At 38.9% G+C, this 18076-nt stretch overlaps 1 pseudogene; it reads left to right on the plus strand.

Moving 5' to 3' along the window:
• Positions 1–1489: 1489 nt before the first annotated feature.
• LOC133043046 (transmembrane emp24 domain-containing protein 7-like) lies at positions 1490–12738 on the plus strand (annotated as a pseudogene).
• Positions 12739–18076: the final 5338 nt, after the last annotated feature.

Below are 18076 nucleotides of genomic sequence, written 5' to 3' on the forward strand. Positions count from 1 at the left end.
TTCCCAATATGTTAAATGTGTCAAGATTGTGAGCGACTTTTGCCCTGCTTTGTCATACTTCTCTGTAATTTACAAATTTCCTTAGTGTGTGTGTAATACTTTTATAGAAAAAAAAAAAAGACAACATTATGGGGAGGAGAGCATCTGTTGCTGGCACCTGGGTCTCTGAAGGGCAGTGGGGCACGGCCCACAGTCCTGGGAGTGGCCTGGGCAGGCTGATGAAGAAGTTTGTGGTGTGCAGATAAGGAGAAATGTCTGGCAGAGTAAATAGCCTAGGAGTTGAGTTAACTTCTGGTTTAAGCAAAATCTCCAGGTTGATCTGCTCTGCTTTGTGTTTGACAGCATGAAGATGTCCAAGTGGATGCTTTTTTCATCAGGGACAGATGCATCTTGAGTACACATCAAATTCAGCCAGTATTTATTGAGCCCCCATCATGAACCAGATGCTTTTGGGTACCAGGGATGCAATTCACAAGGCAGACCAGGTCCCCGCTCTCACGGCTAATGAACTAGTTGAAGGAGTGACAGAATAAACAAGTAAATAAGAAAACCTCAGGGACCTCTCTGGTGGTTCAGTGGCTAAGACTCTATGCTTCCAGTGCGGGAGTCTTGGGTTTGATCCCTGGTCAATGAACTAGATCCCACAAGCTGCAACTAAAGATTTCTCATGCTGCAGCTAAGACCTAGGGCAGCCAAATACAATGCACAAATGAAAACCTCAGTCAATGTGCTGTGAAGAAATAAAGTCACACGTTGCACTAGAGAGTACAGTGGAGGGTTTGTGGGGGCAACGTTAGATAGTGTGGTCAGGGAAGGCATTCGTCGTGAGGTGGTCTGAGCGGGAGGAGCCAGTGGTATGGGGGGTTCTGGTGGGAGCCTGGTTGAGATCCCAGGGGGAATGACAAAGGCTCTGATCCGAGGCTAGAAGAGCCCCATGCAGTCCAAGGGGAAGGAGCTGGAGTGTAGGGAGAGGAAGAGTAGCAGACAGGGTGGAGGTGGTCAGGAGCATGATAACTGGGCTCTTTTTAATTATGGTGGAGAATTTCAATTTTATTCTAAATTCCACAAGAAAACGCTAGAGAGTTTTAAGCAGAAAGGTGACATGTATGATTTAGTTTTAAAATCTGTGAGCTTTCATGGTGGCTCAGTGGTAAAGAATCCGCCTGCCAATGCAGGGGACACGGGTTTGATCCCTAATCTGAGAGGATGTCACATGCTGCAGAGCAACTAAGTCCCTGCGCCACATCTGTAGAGCCCAGGAGCTGCAACTACTGAGTCCACGTGCAGCAACTACTGAAGGCTGTGTGCCCTAGAGCCCATGCTCCCCAATAAGAGAAGCCGCTGCAATGAGAAGCCTGAGCAACACAGTTAGAAAGTAGCTCCTGCTCACCACAACTAGAGAAACCCTGTGCAGCCATGAAGACCCAAGACAACCAAAAATAGTAAATAAATAAAAAAGACAGCTCTGGTTGCAGGGTCTAGGCTGGAGATGGCGTAAGGATAGGGATGGGTGGAAGAGAGATGCAGGAAATGGGACGGATTTTGTAGGTACAGCTGTTAGAACTTGCTGCTGGACTGGATGTAGAGGGTGAGGGCAGGAAGTGAAGGCTGACTCCTTGGCTTTTGGCCTCAACAACTGCAGGAATGGTGTTGCCCTCAACCGAGAAAGGGGAAACTATGTGGAGCATGTTTGGGAAGGAAAATACCAAGTTCTATATGAAACACGTGAGATGGGAGGCAGAGATCTCTCCAAGTATAGATATCAAGTATTGATAGATGAATTGTATATGTAAGTCTCGAAGTCAGGGCTTAGTATATAAATTTGAGAGTCTTATTTATATAGATGGTGTTTAAAGCCCCAAGACTGGATATGTTTGCCTAAAAACTTCATCTAATTTCTCCCTCCCTACTGGCTTTTTTAGGCTTTCCTGGTGGCTCAATAGTAAAGAATCACCTGCCAATGCAGGAGATGGTTCAATCCCTGGTCCAGGAAGATCCCCTGGAGAAGGAAGTGGCGACCCACTCCAGTATTCTTGCTTAGAAAATCCCAAAGACAGAGAAGCCTGGCGGGCTAAAGTCCATGGGGTTGCAAAAGAATCAGACACGACTGAGCAACTGAACAAGAACTGGCTCTTTCATTTCATTAAATAAGCATGCTCAATTATTTCTCATGCTAAACGGAACAAAAATCGAACCGATCTCCTGATCAATCAGCCAAACAAAATAATCTTTTCTCAGCCATGAATCTCCCCACCCCCAGCCTGGCCCCTATCTCAAGAAGCCAAGCTCCTTCAGGAACCATGCTGAGTCTGATGGAGCAGGGTTTGCCTTGACCATCAAAGGTGTTGCAGAGGACACTGACAGATGACGAGTTGCTCCCTGGTGACTGGGGGTGTTGCATGCTCGTTGGCCCTGCCTTCATTTACATGGGCTAGGAGGAAGGGGGAGAGTATTGGAACAGAGCTCGTCCATGGCCAATTGATAAGAGAGTCAGAAGAGAACTCCTCAAACCACACACAGGATTCTCAAGAAAATGTCAATAAAGCACAAAAGGACTTCTTTGGACTAATAAACATTATTTTTTTAAAAAAAATTTATTGGGGGTAGAGTTGATTTACATTGTTGCCTTAGTTTCTGTGGTACAGCAAAGGGAATCATTTATTCATATACATATACCCATTTTTTAAAAGATTCTTCCCCACTTAGATCATTACAGATTATCGAGTAGAGTTCCCTGGGCTACACAGTTGTTTAGTTGCTCAGTCACGTCTGACTCTTTTGCAACCCCATGGACTGTATCCTGCCAGGCTCCTCTGACCATGGGATTCTCCAGGCAAGAATACTGGAGTGGGTTGCCATTTCCTCCTCCAGAGGATCTTCCTGACCCAGGGATTGCACTCATGTTTCCTACATTGGTAGGCAGATCATTAACCACCGAGCCACCAGGGGAGCCCAAATACAGTAGATGCTTAATACTTAACTATTTTGTTTATAGTAGTGTGTACATGTCCATCCCAATCTCCCCATTTATCCTCCCCCTTTGCCCCTGGGAACCATAAGATTAATAACATGATTTTCTAAGTGAAAATGCAATAGAGAAACAAGAGGAGGATGATCACTACTGAGAACCAAACTGATGGTCTGAAAAGCAAGCAAAAACTGTAGAAAGTTATAAAAAAGCAGACATAATAATGAGGGGAAAGACAAGGGATTGGGACGACAGATCTAGGAGATCTAATGTGTAAAACTTAGAAATTGCAAAAGAAGAACAAATGAATAAATAAATTAAAAATGAAAATTATCCTGGGGCTCATGGCTCAATTAAAAAGCTCTTCCAGGTTCCTACTAACCCAACTGACACTAGGAAGCACAATTTTTAATTAATCTTAATTAATCTTAAAAGCTATACTGAGCCCCATATCAGATTAATTGAAAATTGTGCTTCCCAGCGTCAGTTGGGATGATGGTAGGATTCCGAATAGCAGAGGCTGTTTGGAGACACTTAATCATGAGAGCAAGGCAGCCATAATTACTGTAATAGATGGCAAGGTTGGAGTGGAAATCAGACAACCCTGACCCACAGGAAACTAGGACAATGACTAACAGACCGTAGCATTCCATGGAGTGAGTGGGGGATAGTCCAAGAGAGTATTGCAACAGGCTGACATCAGATGCTGCAATGGAAAAGCACGATCCTGTGACCAGGTTCAAGGTCTTGGTTATTGATTGAAAGGAAAGCTACTTTCTTTTGAAAGGAATTCTGCAATGCTACCACAAATACATTCAATAAATATTCTCCAAATCCTCTCTGAAGAGACCTATGGCTGTATATCAGAGTACTTATATACTAGACAAAGGAAAACACCCAGATTTTCAAGGGACCTAAAATGCTGTCAGTGACCTTGCCTGGTAAACTGAGGAGTGAATGGAAGCCGGGAGTAAATGGCGCTGGGACCCAAATCTTCCTCCGAGTGGGTCTAATGTGTTTCTTTCAACATCTAGCTTTTCCTGACTAATGCAATCAGGTAATAACTAAAACCATCCTCCTCTCTAGTTTCCCAGATTGGAAACCTTCCTTCCCAACATCACTCCCACATCCCATCAGTTACTAAATTGTAACTGGGCCTTCCTTATTCATTGTTTAAAATGATCAGTTATATAACTCTTGCTACAAAGACTTCATTCAATTTAACATAAAATTTATGAACACAATCAAGAAATTCCTTTTAACTTCTTAAGAATGTTATCAATGGCATTGAAACTCTGTTCTTCCCTCTGTTTTATCTCCCTGCCTTTTCCTCTGAAGTAACCACTATCCTACTTCTTACAAAATACTTTTATTACACATTTATCCTTCTCTAAACAGTAATGTGTTTATTTTAGAGTTTTCTAAAAATGATATTCTGTTGTAGTTTTCTGAGATTAGCTTGTCTTCATTTAACATTGTATTTTGCAACCATTCTTATTTTGGTGCAGAGCTGCAGTTCACAAATATTACTCAAGTTCTTTATTCATCCTTCTGTTGATTAATATTTTGGTTGTTTCCACTTTGGGCTATGACGAATGAATTATTGCTGTAAAACATTCTTGTTGCTGCCTCCTGGTGCACATGGGCAAGAGATTTTTGAGTATATCCCAAGGAGTAGAATTATGAATGTTTATTAATCTATAAGATAATGCTTAATTGTTTCAAAATTGAGTGTGCCAACTTCCATTACCACTGGCAGTGTGTAAGAATTCCCACTGATCTGTATCACCCCCATACTTAGTGTTGCTGGATTCCAACTTGTTCTCTAACTTGGTATTGCTCAGTTGTTAAATGGTGTCCAACTCTTTGTGACCCCAAACGCGGCATCTTAAAGTTTTACTCAGGTTGTGCAAATGGGCTAAGTTAGTAGTTTATGGAATTTATACTAAAGACTAAGAAAATAATTTTAAAAGATATTATTTGAATTATTAAATTTAAATATTAATAGAATAAACTTATTTAAACATCCATGTGCCCACCTACATACTTTTATATCCTCTTAATAATGACAAAGGTAATAACCTAATCTCTAAAGCAAGTATAAGTAATTTAGGATGTTTCATTTAATCTAGGCTTTTAGAAAGAAAAATTCAAAGTCTTACATAAGGGTTAATGCCATATTTGCATTTTTATTTTACAATGTGGGAAAAATTAGAACAAATATATATAGAAATCTTGTATGTCCAATTTATTTTGATTTGAGTGAACTTGGATTAAAATTTAAGTCTCATTTATTTTTGCTATTGTAACTTCTATTTTTTGACTTTAAGATCTTAGGACAAGAAGATTTTAAAATATCTTTCAATTTGCAACAATACATTTGAAGGGAATTTAGACCTGAAATCTTCTGTATTCATTTTTATCTTCTCTTCAGCCTTTTATGGCTGATTGCCCACTAGCTTATTGTCCATTTGTATTTCTTTTGCACTTTTTCTGGGAACAGTGAGGAACCCTGAGCTCATAAAGCCAAAGTAACATTTCTTTATTTTCATCCAAAAGCCCTTTAAAGGAGTTTTTTTTCCTTAGAGAATTATTAAGAATTTGTTAGTTTATATACACTTGTCCATATGTATCTAGTTTTTTTCTTCTTGTCAATGTAGTATTTACTTCTAACTAAAGGATTTAAAATTCAAAGCATATATGTTTCGTTTGAAAAATTCTTTTCCAAGTAGAAAATCTCATCATTTTAAGATTTAGTTCTATGGGAATTCCCTGGCAGTCCAGTGGTTAGGACTTGATGCTTTCACAACCAGGGTCTGGTCTGGGTTCTATCCCTGGTTGGGGAACTTAAGATTTAAAAAAAAAGTTAGTCTTATGAACTATTAGTTCATAGGAGATATCAATATATTTAATATATTTGGGCAAACTGGAGTGTAGGAATGTAGACTGTACTTTCATTTTCCAACTAGAAAGTGAGTGAAAATGAAAGTCGCTCAGTCATGTCGGACTGTGATTCTCTAGGCCAGAATATTGGAGTGGGTAGCCTTTCCATTTTCCAAGGGATCTTCCCAACCCAGGGAGCGAACCCAGGTCTCTAGCATTGCAGGCAGATTCTTAACCAGCTGAGCCACAAGTGAAGCCCAAGAATACTGGAGTGGGTAGCCTATCCCTTCTCCAGGGCATGTTCCTGACCCAGGAATTGAACCGGGGTCTGCTGCATCGCAGGCTGATTCTTTACCAACTGAGCTATTAGGGAAGCCCTTTCAACTAGGAAACTTCTCAAAAAGCCAGTGTACTTAAAGTTTGGTTGGATATTTGGATTTTGTTCAGTTCAGTTCAGTTCAGTTGTTCAGTCGTGTCGGACTCCGATCCCAAAGAAAGGCAATGCCAAAGAATGCTCAAACTACTGCACAATTGCACTCATCTCACACACTAATAAAGTAATACTCAAAATTCTCCAAGCCAGGCTTTAATAGTACATGAATCGTGAACTTCCAGATGTTCAAGCTGGAATTAGAAAAGGCAGAGGATCCAGAGATCAAATTGCCAACATCTGTTGGATCACTGAAAAAGCAAGAGATTTCCAGAAAAATATCTACTTCTGCTTTATTGACTATGCCAAAGCCTTTGGCTGTGTGGATCACAACAAATTCTGGGAGAGATTTTGTTGGGAGATGTATTAATTTTCTCTTGCTGCAAAAACAAAAAACAAACAAAAAAAACCACCCTAAAACTTAGTGACTTAAAACAGCAACAATGCTTGATTTCTTCTTCTTTTTTTCTTTTTAACATACGTCTCCTCCCTCTTGAACCTCCCTCCCACCTCCCACCCCACCCCACCCCTCTAAAATCAGGTTCTCTGCGCTTATTTCTCATGATCTGGGGGTTGGCAGCCCAGGTAGCTCGGCTGTACTTACCTGGGTCCCCTCATGGGGCTGCCCACAGTCATCTGATGGTTCATGCAGGGCCCATGATTGTTCAGGGTGTTAAAAGGGAACCAACAAGAATTACAAGACCTTTTGTGACCAAGTTTCTGGGGCTCACACAGTCTGACTTCTGTCACCTTTTACTGGTCAAGGCAAATCATTTATTTTACAAAATTATACGTGAAGCGTCGATTCAAGGGTATGAAGAAATAGACTTTGTCTCTTGATGAGAAGAGGTGTCACATTACAGAGATGTAGACACAGGAAGTGTGAGTTCTTTTCTGTTTTTCAATATAACTCATTTTTTATTATGAGCCAAACTCATGAGTAAACTTTCATTATACCTTAGCTGCTTCATTTACTCCACAATAGTTTAATAGATGCTATTCAGAAAAAAATAGTGCTTGAGTAAGCATGACATTTTTTAGTCCCAAAATATATAGTCAGTTTGGAAAGAATATGAGTAAAATTAACATTTGTTATAAATCAAACATGTCTTTTATAATTGCCAGAAAAGAAACTTCAGAAAAAATTATATTATTCACCCATTGGTAGATAAAAAAAAAATCCAAACTAATCAGAAGAATCACATTTTAGCTATGAAAACATAATATTTAAGACAATTAAGTTTCAAGTTTGTATTCTAAATTTTTTACAAAGGCTGAAATATAAATACAGATTTAAGATAGTAATTGCAGTTACTATCACATGTGAATCCTCAGGAAGTGTGACTTCTTTGAGGACTGTATTACAGTGATCTACCACAGTAGCCTTTGAGATTTCTTCCAGGATATATGTAGAATGCTTAATGGGCTTTCTTATATCAACCATAGCAATTGAGGCATTTCCTGGCTTTTAAATTTTAAAATATTCTAGGGACAGGCAAACGAATCGCGATCAAACTTTCCTTTAGTGGAGAATATACAAATGGGTTTTATTCAAGTTATCGTTTCTTCTTTTTTTAAATTGTTGCTGTTCAGTTATTAAGTCGTGTCCAACTCTTTGTGACTCCATGGACTGCAGCATGCCAGGTCTCCCTGTCCTTCACTATCTCCTGGAACTTGCTCAAACTCATGTCCATTGAGCTTGTGATGCCACCAGAAAAAAATTTAAATTGAAGTGGTAGTTGATTTATAATCTTTTATTAGTTTCAGGTATATTGTACAACAGAGTGATTCAATCTTTTTGCAGATTATACTCTATTAAAAGTTATCAGAAAATAGTAGCTATATTTCCCTCTGTTGTACTTTTGTGCAATATCCTTGCTGCTTATCTATTTCATACAGAGTAGTTTTATCTCTTAATCCAATACCCCTATCTTAATTTTCTATATCTGTGATTCAGTTTCTGTTTTCAATTTACCCATTTCTTTTCTCCAGAAATATATCACTGCTGCAGATGCTGCTTTTGAGTCCAAAGGCTGGAATTCCCTTGCAGTCCTGAAATTGCGGTTTTCTGCTCACTGTCTTTCAGTGTTCCCGGGCACTCATATAGGGAAACCAACTCCCAGTTGTTCAAACAATAGATGAAAATTATTAAAGTTTGGTCACATTGGCCATTACAGGGAGTCTTGTGTTTCAAAGAAAAGAAAAGAAATAGTCCAATCAGGGGGAAAATCCCTGCCCACAATCTCAGGAAAAAATACTTAAACAGAGTGTCCTAGGACTTCTAGTAAATCACACATTTATCCCACAATTTAAGGCAGTGGGACCCTTGTCTTGAGAAAAGACTGTCACCTAAAGTTGCATCTTTTGTTCTCCTCTAAGTTCTGTTCTGGGCTTCCCAGGTGGCTCAGTGGTAAAGAATCCGCCTACCAGTGCAGAAGACGTGTTCGATCCCTGGGTCGGGAGATCCCCTGGAGGAGGAAATGGTGACCTACTCCAGTATTCTTGCCTAGAGAACCCCAAGGACAAAGGAGTCTGGCGGGCTGCAAAAGAGTCGGACACAACTTAGTGACTAAAGAACAACAACAAATTCTATTAATATTTCAGTAAAAGTTTCCTACGGGGACGACAGAGGATGAGATGGCTGGATGGCATCACCGACTCGATGGGCATGAGTTTGAGTAAACTCTGGGAGTTGGTGATGGACAGGGAGGCCTGGCATGCTGCGATTCATGGGGTCGCAAAGAGTTGGACACGACTGAGCAACTGAACTGAATTGAAAAGTTTCCTAGCAGTTTGGGAACACTCACACCTCATTCCTGCTGGGCAATTTAATTGCAAATGTCACAGAGAAAGAAATTATTTGTCTCAAGTTGAATAAATGTATATCTAACTTGATAGCATCTTCAAATAATTTTGAAAAAATTCAAGAGGACAGAGCTTAGATCACTTTCCCTCTAAACTTGACTCCGCAGGCTTCATCGGTTCAAAATCTTTATGTGCTGATGCCACTAACAACATCTGGGAACCACCACTGTGCAGAAAAAACTATGACTGCCACCATTGTTACATATTTGAAGTTCTCTTACATACTGATGGTTCTCAAAGCCAAAGTAATTTCAAGTTCTTTGGACCAGGTTAAGGTAAGCGCAAGTCAGACCAGCTCCAAAACTCAGAGAGGAAAACTCATTTTGGAATCATCATCTTCTGCCTTTTAATCCTTCCCAGTTTAATCAACCAGTTCAAGGCATCATAGGTTAAATGAGAACCAGTTAATCTCAGTCTCTTTATTTGAATAAATGATCCAAACATAAGAAGAAAACATCACATGCATATGATCCAGTAAGAGGAAGAAAAAACCATTAGAGGGAAAACAAAACAAAACAAAACAAAAAAAACAAACAAAAACATTAGAGGGAATCAAGACTGTTTGCTAGTGCCAACCCTGAAACAACAGCAGATGGCGCCAAAGGACTTTAGTAGGAGCCAATAGCTTTGCTACCATCTCCAAGATTACCTTCTATTTCCCACACCATTTACCAAGGTTTTCTAGGGAAGGAGTTATGGTTCAGAGCACAGACTCTGGAGTCAGACTGCCTGGCTTCACAATATCGCATTTGCTAGCTGGGTGACCTTGGATGAGTCTTGAACTTGGTTTTCCTCTTTGTAGAATAGGGATGTTAATAAAAGCTCTATCTTGCAGGATTGTTGTGAAGATTATGTGAATTCTTAGGTATAATCACAGGCAATGGCTTCTTGTACACAATAATCTTTCAAAGTGTTATTTGTTAGTGGACACACAATATAAAAAGAAGTTCTGTTGTGAGAGCAAAAGCATAATACTTAGGAGGGTGAGCAAAGGGTAAATTTTGTGGAGGATTGAAATTAAGTTGCTATCAGAATAAAATTGACTGTCAGTTCTCTCTGTAAGGTGTCTTTTGTAAGCTTCTTGGAAACCAAAAAGTAAAAACCTACAGTAGACACACAAAAGGTGGAGAGAAGGACATCAAAGCACACCGTCATCCAAAATTATCAGTTCACAAAGGAAGATCACAAGTAAGGAAGAAGCAAGGAACTAAAAATGTGGGGGCAAGAAACCAATAGGATGGCATTAATAATTTCTTACCGATCAGTAATTATTTTAAATGTAAATGGATTCAATTCTCCAATCAAAATAGAGTGGCTGAATGAATAAAAACGCAAAGCCCAGCTATATGTTGCTACAAGAGAGTCACTTCACTTTTAAGGAGACATAGAGGCTCATTAAATAGATAGAAAATGATATTCCACGAAAATAGAAACCAAAAGACAGCTGAGGTCCTATACTTATATCAATCAAAATACACTTTAATTCAAAAGCTGTAAAAAGAGATAAAGATGGCTATTATATTAGAATAAAGAGTTCAACTCATCAAGGATAATCAATAATCATTATATATATACAACCAACATTAGAACACCTAAATATAAAAGCAAGTACTAACATCTCTAAAAGGAGAAATAGATTATACTACAGTCAGGAGGCCAAGAATAGTCAACGGGGAAAGGATAGTCTTTTCAATAGAAGGTATTGGGAAAACTGGATAACTATATGCAAAACAATAAAATTGGATCCCTATCTTACTCAACACATGCACATCAACTTGAAATGTATTAATATTAAAGACTTAAGTGTAAGATTTGAATCTATAAAACCCTAAAAGAAAACATAGAGGAAAACTCCGTAACATTGACTTTGGCAATGATTTTCCGGAAACGACACCAAAAGCAAAAATCAAGTGGGACTACCTTCAGCTAGAAAGCTTCTGCTTTTAAATGAAAATGAAAAGGCATCCTGCGGAAGGGAGGAATATATTTTCAGACCGTATATCTGACAACAGGTTATTATCCAAAATACATAAGGAGCTAGTATGATTGCATGGCAAATTAATAAATAGCCTGATTAAAAGATTTGAATAGACATTTTTTCTCCCAGAAAAAGATATACAAAGAGCCAAGAGATACACAAAAGGATGCTCAACATCACTAATCATCAGGGAAATATACATTAAATCACAGTGAGATATCATCTTACATAGTCAGAATAGCTGTCATCAAAAAGCTAGGAGGTAAGTGTTGGTGAGAATTTGGAGACAAGGGACCCCTTAAGCACTTTTGGTGAAAAAGTAAACTGTTGCAGCCATTATGGAAAATGGTTCGGAGGTTCCTCAAAAAATAAAAGCAGAATTACCATGTGATTCAGTAATCTCACTTCTGGCTATATATTCAAAGGAAATGAAATTATTATTTTGTAGAGGTATTTGCAACTCCATGTTCATTGCAGCATAGTTCATAATAGGAAAGACATGGAAACAACTTGAGCATACATCACTGGAAGAATTTTAAGGACAATATATACATATACATATATATATGTGTGTGTATATACACACAGAGTGGAATATTATGCAGCCATAGAAAAGGAAATCTTGCCATCTGAGACAATGTGGTGGGACCTTGAGGGCATTATGCTAATGTAATACGTCAGATCAAGAAATAAAAATAACTCCCCCCTCCCTGTTCTCTCTGGCCATGTTTCTGCTCCCCAGGTTGTTCTGGCCTCTGGGCCCTGGCCGCTCAGTACCTTCCACCACACCCAGGAACTCGCTCCCCATCTTGAATCTCTCCGAGGCTCGGAGCATCTCGGCGGTGCGTCTTCGTGGTGCCACCCCCCGAGGCCTGCAGTGCGTAGTGAGTGAGTCAGTGCAGACCTGACCCCGCGTCTCCGCAGCTCGGTTGAGGCCACCGCCTCGGGAGGCCCCGCGCAGCACTGGGCGGCCGCCGCGGGCCCTTGGTACTGTAGGCTGCTCCTGCTGCTACTGTTCCTGGTGCCAGGCTCCCGCAGCACCTCCGAGATCACCTTCGAGCTGCCTGACAATGCCAAGCAGTGTTTCCACGAGGACATCACCAGGGCACCAACTGCACCCTCCAGTTCCAGGTAATTACTGGTGGTCACTATGATGTAGATTGTCGACTGCAAGATCCAGATGGTAACGTGTTGTACCAGGAGATGAAGAAACAGTATGATACCTATACCTTCACAGCCTCGAAAAACGGGACATACAAATTTTGCTTCAGCAAAGAATTTTCTACTTTCACACATAACTGTATATTTTAATTTTCAAGTTGGAGAAGATCCACCTTTGTTTCCTGGTGAGAACCGAGTCAGGGCTCTTACCCAGATGCAGTCTGTCTGTGTTTGAATTCATGAAGCTCTGAAATTTGTCATTGACTATCAGACTCAATTCCTATTGAGAGAAGCTCAAGGCCGAAGCAGCGCTGAGGATCTAAACACAAGAGTGGCCTACTGGCTAGTAAGGAAGCCCTCATTCTTCTGGTGGTTAGCATAGGGCAGGTATTTTTTTTTTTGAAAAGCTTTTTCTCAGATAAAAGAACCAGGACGACTTGTGTTGAATTGTAACTACATTTTGAGAATTGATGCACCATTGCCACTGTAATATTGCTGTCCTCTAATTAACTTTAGCTATGGAAGAACTTAATATTGGCAACATTTTTAGAATCTTACTCATACACTTGTTGGGGGGGGCGGTGCGGGATGTACAGTGCATATCCCCAAGCTGTGGAAAGGACACCTTTTTTATTTGTAAAGGTAGAAAAACTTTGGGGCTTATTTTGGGCTATTCAAAAATATTCAACACAATGATCTACACTTTTCTGGGTTGTTTCTATCTACTCTTTGCACACTAAACTTTAGTCATTTTGATACCTACTAGCTATTTAAAAGTACTTCTCTTCTAAGTTGTGGATATTTTAAAAGCCTTTAGTTTAATGTCAACATGTGTTGTGGAGGAAGAAAGTTACCTTTTAGTTGTTTATAGTAAATAAAGTTTTGTTTTTAAGAAAACCAAATGTGATTAACTGTAGCTCAAGCCCTATTCTGCACTGTTTAATTTTATGAGGAAAAAAATCTACCATAGAAATGTTAGTTAATATTGATAAGAATTTTTTTTTGTTTCTATTTATTTATTTATTTTTTCATTTATTTTTATTAGTTGGAGGCTAATTACTTTACAATATTGTAGTGGTTTTTGTCATACATTGACATGAATCAGCCATGGATTTACATGTATTCGCCATCCTGATCCCCCCCTCCCACCTCCCTCCCCATCCCATCCGTCTGGGTCACCCCAGTGCACCAGCCCTGAGCACTTGTCTCATGCATCCAACCTGGGCTGGTGTAATATTGATAAAATTTTAAATTGACACATCATGGTTTAATTTTTTTCTCAGTAGCTTGGAAAATGTCATTTTTGTTCTTTGGGTTTATTCTATGATTTATAACCAGTTATGTTACTTATTTTTTATTTTTCATAAAGACATTCTGACCTCACAGGAGGTCAGTAACATATGTTTCAGTAGCTTTTCTCAGTAGCTTGGAAAATGTCATTTTTGTTCTTTGGGTTTATTCTATGATCTATAACCAGTTATGTTACTTATTTATTTATTTATTTTTCATAAAGACATTCTGACCTCACAGGAGGTCAGTAATATATGTTTCAGTAACATAATAGAGTTTACACAAACCTTAAAAATCAGACTATTGTTAACAGGTAGAATAATTACAGAATAATTTAAGACATTACAATGGGGAGCAAATGACACAAGAACACTTTTAGTGAGTTATTAGCACATGTTACATTTTCAGTGCTTTTACAAAGAAAAAAGGTGATCTGTTTCATTGTAAACATTTGAATTGACTAGTTCTTGCTCTAATGTGGCTTTAATGTTTGGAGTCATTCCCAGCTTAAATTGACAGTTGTTAATATAAAAGTAAAAATGTAAAAGTGCCATACACTTTATTCTAGTGGGTGTTATGTACTGAGAAGTTAGTTTCTGTGGCTTTTTCTTTCTTTTTCTTTTTGTTGTTGTTGTTTTTTGTCTTGCACATGTAATTTGTATGATCTCTGATTTAGCAGCCCTATGGCAGAAAGTGAAGAAGAACTAAAGAGCCTCTTGATGAAAGTGAAAGAGGAGAGTGAAAAAGTTGGCTTAAAGCTCAACATTAGAAAACTAAGATCATGTCATCCGGTCCCATCACTTCATGGCAAATAGATGGGGAAACAGTGGAAACAGTGGCAGACTTTATTTTTATGGGCTCCAAAATCACTGCAGATGGTGATTGCAGTCATGAAATTAAAAGACACTTACTCCTTGGAAGAAAAGCTATGACCAACCTAGACGACATATTAAAAAGCAGAGACATTACTTTGCTAACAAAGGTCCGTCTAGTCAAGGCTATGGTTCTTTTAGTAGTCATGTATGGATGTGAGAGTTGGACCATAAAGAAAGCTGAGTGGCAAAGAATTGATGCTTTTGAACTGTGGTGTTGGAGAAGACTCTTGAGAGTCCCTTGGACTGCAAGGAGATCCAACCAGTCCATCCTAAAGGAGATCAGTCCTGGGTGTTCATTGGAAGGACTGATGTTGAAGCTGAAACTCCAATACTTTGGCCACTTGATGGAAAGAGCTGACTCATTTGAAAAGACCCTGATGCTGGGAAAGATTGAGGGCAGGAGGAGAAGGGGACAACAGAGGATGAGATGGTTGGATGGCATCACCGACACAATAAACATGGGTTTGGGTGGACTCCAGGAGTTGGTGATGGACATGGAGGTCTGGTGTGCTGTGGTTCATGGGGTCACAAAGAGTCGGACATGACTGAGCAACTGAACTGAACTGAAGATGATTTAAAAATTTAGAATGTTGTATGTGTTTGTCTTATTTGATAATCTTCATTGGGTTCATTGGGTTGTACACATTTAATGAGTATTAAATGGCCCATTTTCTATATACTATAGGGTTTAATCTGGTGTTTGTATTTTATAACTTGTATAGATTGAGCTGACTGAAATAAGATTTTGCTTCAAGTATTGTAGGATGGAATACAAGATGATGCAAAATTGTGTTTAAAGCTCTTATGCTGTTAAAAAAAAATTATGACTGCTTTTTCAATGTTTCTCTTCCCCACCTAAAAGTGATGAGTGCTGGCAATATGACTGGCATATTGTTAGGCCTTTGGTGTGTGGTACCACAGAACACTGATTGGACAGCAATTTTAGTCACTTACCACCATGGACTAGAAGTTAGCTCTTAATTCTTAGTTGTCTTAAAATGCACATACACTTCTGCATGTAAGAGCAAGATGAATTCAGGTTGTCCTGCGTGCTAATTTAAAATGCTGCTGCTGCTGCTGCTGCTAAGTCGCTTCAGTCGTGTCTGACTCTGTGTGACCCCAAAGACGGCAGCCCACCAGGCTCCCCCATCCCTGGGATTCTCCAGGCAAGAACACTGGAGTGGGTTGCCATTTCCTTTTCCAGTGCATGAAAATGAAAAGTGAAAGTGAAGTCACCCAGTCGTGTCCGACTCTTAGTGATCCTATGGACTGCAGCCTACCAGGCTCCTCTATCCATGGGATTTTCCAGGCAAGAGTACTGGAGTGGGGTGCCATTGCCTTCTCCGAATTTAAAATGCTACAGTGTAGCAAAGGATGAACATATTTTCAACCCTTTAATTCTAAAATGTTTGAAGACCAAATAGCTATTCCTTCAACAATATTTATCAAAGGATTAAGAACTGAAGTTTAAGATTTTGCAGATTTCTCTGTTGGGGTTCTTATATTGGAGTTGTCCTACAGCTTTTTAAGTGTCCCTCTATATTTAGATCTGCAAATTTTAAACAGTAATGTTAAAGTGATAAACCTGAGAGTATGTTAAATGTCTTTTTCTGGTTGCCTGCCTACTCTGTTTTGTTCAGTTACACCATAATTAAGCAGAGTTGGGTATCATCAAAGGGCTGAGTTTGGCATAGATAATGCATTTATTTAATCTGTGCCTATCAAAACTTCATGATATTTAAAGACTATTATCACAAATAACTTGTGATGAAACTGAGGTATATTAAAAAGTTTTAAATCACCACTGTTACTTGTAGAAAATAATACTGACTTAATCTAGTCTGTAACTTGTTAAAGTTTGATGGCTCGTCTAAACTTAATAGGTATGTATATAAAAATTAGAAAGTACATATCTACCTGGATATGATTATTACGTAGAACTTTCCCTTCTCCTATATAATTTGTAGCTCATCTTTTTTTCTTTAATCCTTTCATAACTTGTTGCAACAGTTTGAATTTCTCAAATGTTTAATTTGGATACATGGCTCAGAATACTTATTTAAACATCATTAGCTGTATATATTTTTAAAGTAGAATAAATAATGGGAAGGGACTTGATATGCAAGTTTATACGAAAATTCCAACTGTGTGAAGATACATTCAAAGATATTACTTTGCTGATAATCTGAACATTCTTTTTATTAAAGAAGCAGATGGCCTGGGGTTCACAGCTTTCTTCCTGGTTTGATGATAATCAACTTTGAAAACACAGTGGACTGAAAAGCAATTTTATTCTTTTAAAGGTTTCCTTTAAATCTCTGTACTATCCATTTTTGCTTCAGTTTGTAAATGTGTAACTTTTTTTGTTAAATAGGACAAAGCAGACCCTATGACTATTGTTTTAAAAAATTAAACAAATTTATATATATATATATATGTATATATATATATATATATATATATATATAAAGAAATAAAAATACAGTACAATTGTTTTGCAGAAAGTTTTCACTTTTGTCTCAGGTTCAAAGGGTTTTCTTAGCAAAATAAGCCACTTGGTCTATACAAATAAATAATATTTCTTAGAGAATTATCTAGCTTACTTTCAATATACTAACATTAAAAGAAAAGAGAAATAGAAGAGGATACGGTTTTGACCAACATCCAGGCTTAAACAGCGCTGGGAAGTCCTGTGACATAGCACATCTGGAATCCCCGCTGGGAAAAGGTCCTAGGCAGCCCATGTGTCCACTCCATGGGTGAGGCTTCGGACTGCTATCTGTGGGCTCCCGATTACAATCTCCAGGCTGCAAATGATATCATCAGCTTGTGAGCAAAACTGCAACTCTGCTATTATGTTAATTTTTTTTTTTTTAATTACAATGCTGTTTGCTTTGGTCTGCAAATCTTGGAATGTAGTTAAGTCCCCAGCTGGCTAGATCCTCTCCAGGGGCTCAGCAAACTTCAAGATCCATCCTCTGTCTATCTATGGTGCCTCTCAGCCAGCACTCACAACAGGCATGGCTGACACAGCAGTAGTCAGGGCAGGGTCAGGCAGGTTAGAAGCAAGGTCTGAGGCCTGCTCTGCTTTGCCTCTGAAGCCTAAACAAGACTATCTATTTAATTTCTCTCACTTATATGTGGGATCTAAAAAAGCCAGACTCATAGAAACAGAGAATAGGATATTAGCTGACAGGAGCTGGGATTGGGGGAAACGTGGAGATGTTGACAAATAGGTACCAACTTCCAGTTATAAGATGAATAAGTTCTGGGAATCTAATGGACAGCATGGTGACTATAGGTAACAATATGGTATTATATACTTGAAAGCTGCTGAGAGAGTAGATCTTAAAAGTTATTATAAAATAAAAAAAAAAAGGTAATTATTGTACTATATGTATGTGAAAATCACTTGGTCGTGTCCAACTCTCTGTGACCCCGTGGACTGTAGCCCGCCAGGATCCTCTGTCCATGGGATTCTCTAGGCAAGAATAGTGGAGTTGGTTGCCATTTCCTCCTCCAGGAGATCTTCCTGATCCAGGCATCGAACCTGGGCTCCCACATTGCAGGCAGATTCTTTACTGTCTGAGCCACCAGGGGCATTTTGCAATATTTACATGTATCAA

This window comes from Dama dama, chromosome 22 (genome assembly GCF_033118175.1).
Source record: "Dama dama isolate Ldn47 chromosome 22, ASM3311817v1, whole genome shotgun sequence".
Taxonomy (NCBI): Eukaryota; Metazoa; Chordata; class Mammalia; order Artiodactyla; family Cervidae; genus Dama; species Dama dama.